Source organism: Protopterus annectens, chromosome 5.part0, assembly GCF_019279795.1.
Source record: "Protopterus annectens isolate FY-2018-M chromosome 5.part0, PAN1.0, whole genome shotgun sequence".
Taxonomy (NCBI): Eukaryota; Metazoa; Chordata; order Ceratodontiformes; family Protopteridae; genus Protopterus; species Protopterus annectens.
In genome coordinates this window covers 823,322,336-823,325,101 of record NC_056735.1, presented here as the reverse complement: position 1 = coordinate 823,325,101, position 2,766 = coordinate 823,322,336, and positions in this window count along the sequence as shown.

Here is a 2,766-nt window from a genome sequence, read left to right as displayed (position 1 = left end):
GTTATGAGGATCGAATATTATTAGGCTACATTACATTTGTGAACTGCGTCTGAACTTTGAGCTAGACTAACTCCGTGTAATTGCAGCTGTTAAAGGATCGCCGTCTGTATATGTCTGGTGGATTAGATCCGGACGGATTTACAACGTCAGTGGGGCCAATAATGAGTAATGGAGCATACTCGGTGAATCACGTTAAATAATTTAGCATTAGACGTTCTTTGTGCCCCTGTTAACTACTTCAGTGGTGAATGTTTTGCCATTGGCTTAGTTCTTATGCAATAAATAGTCATGTAGAACATGCATTGTAAGATGCTTTTAAGGTGCAGAAAGCCTTGCTAGCTTTGAACTGATTCCTTGGAAAGTCGTGCAATTATCCTGTTTCTGGTTCCGCCAGAATGTTTCATGTGCATAACATAATGATTTACCCGTAACAACAACAACTGCTAAAAATGTATAATAAGCAAAATCTGTTATTAAGTGTGGCACATAGGTAATGCGCATCTCCTCGCTCTCGTGTTGGTGTGCGTATTTTTGTTTGTGCCCATCGTACCGTTTGCACAGTTTCCTTATGTAAGTGTGCTGATGGCACAGTAACATATTTTCCCAAGCATTTTTCTCCTATAACATTGTAAACATTGACATTCGGCATTTATGACAATAAAAACAATTCATTCGTTTATAGACTAGGCTGATTCGAAGGTTCCCCTTTCAGTGAATAGTAGATACAGTTTGAAGAGGACGGTATGTGCTACAAAAAAAGAAATTGAAGATTAGGTAAATAGGTGCAAATTACCTAAAGTAAACAAAAATGTCACTGCACGTGCCAGTTTATAGTAAAGTGAGAATAATCATTCGGCACGATTAATTGTTGATACATGCTGGTCTTGGTGGGGAGAAAAAAATATTTTTGATTGTGATATGAATGTAGGGAACTGAAGTACTTAACTCTTATTATAAGTACACATTACTCTCAGTGATTCATTGCAGTACCCTTTTGGTTTAATTTTGTTTTATGCGTTCATTTAAAGTGATAGTTTTGCATGCCAAAACAAACTGCCTTTCTGCACTTTGTTCATCTGTGAGATAGTTGTCAAATTTCTGTGAGGTAGCTTTTGCTGAAATGCATCTTCCATCCTTTTAGAGACTTTTGTAGCAGTTACTGTTTTCTTTTTTAAAAAATTGTTATTGAGCGTTGGGAATTATTTTTCTATTTCATTCTTTTATGTTTTCCTGAAATGTTTGCACTACTTTAGTTAGACACTACTTACATGACTTTTGGTTCATGTGGCTAATAAAGCAGTAATGTAGAAAGCATAAAAGGGAAGTTCCAGAATGTAACCATATAGTTGTTGGGGTCCTTCCTATGTTAGGTAAGCTAACCACTACTTTGAAAACAAACCTTGAAATGCAAACTAAACTAAATTAGTTAAGTCTCACTCTCAGCACTGTTCTTATAGTTTCATGGATCTTCTTGTGGAAAAAAAGTAAAGTAAATTGTCCTCCTCAGTTTGGGACATTGGCTGCTATGGAATTGGTCTTGCCTCCGCCTCGGTCTCAGTGCTGGCAGTCAATCCTGCCCCCACCATGATCTAATTCAAAACCACACCGTTGCATGAGGCATCCTGGTGCTGTTGGATATTCATGGCCACAGGAAATTTTATTTAACCTGCCTCAGTGCTTGTTGTGCAGTGACAAAAAGCCAAGAATTTCTGTTAGTGCATGCCCTGGTATTTGTAAGCTTGGAATACATACCCAGCTATAATCACAAGGGCTACCATCCTTGCATATGACCCCTTCCCTCCTCTTTGGGTAGGTAAGCTGGTAGAATACTGCTGTTTCTCACCCCACTGTAGTCAACTTCTCAAGTGCCAGTCACGCTAGTGGAACCCAGATCATCTGGGTGGCATCAAAGGCACCCTCCCTGTGCACCACAGAGCTGATTTGGTTGACAGATGTTAAATGAGAACTCCACCATAGAACTAAAAAAAATCTGATTTTTTTTTTCACTCTACCTTTGTTTCCTGACCTATTTTAAAACCTCAAAATTACTCTGACTGCTTTATTTGTAATTTTATCCTGTTTTCCACAAAATGGCTACCAATGGGGTTTGGTGTATCAATGTGATCTTGTTTTTCCTCACCCCTTTCTCTTTCCCATAATGCTTTGTATGACTCATGCCAGGCATAAAGAAGTAATTGTGAATTCCCCTGCCTGCCATTGACATATAATGGGGTTGAGTCACTGTCATCTTCTATACCTTCTGTAAAAGGATTGCTTCTTTTCTGTCTCTAATCACCCTCATTTATGTTTGAGCTTGTTTTACACTATATTTAGAAGTTATCCAGCTACAGCCGGAAAAGTAGTTAAATTACAGGCATTTGTTTAGGGTTTTCTTTTGTAGTGCAAGAGGAATTGACAATCCTCTGCCTACATACTACTGCAGAGGTGTTAAAACTGTCACTGCACTAAAAGACCCTTGCAGAACCAAATGCAATTGACAGGTCATAATGGAAAGGAAGGGACTTCCAATATAAATCTGTTCCCTTCTGCCTGCAGTTGGAAGATCTATTTATTTATTTAAGTACTTATATTATTTGTTTCTGGATGCAAATAGCAGAAACCGCTTGACTATTTTGGTTTGTTTTTATTACTAGTAACAACTGAATAACTCCTTACCATATCTACAGCACAATATTACTGTAAATTAAGAATGTACTGAAAATTATCTCTGTTCCACTGTCCATATATAATGCAATGATTTATTTC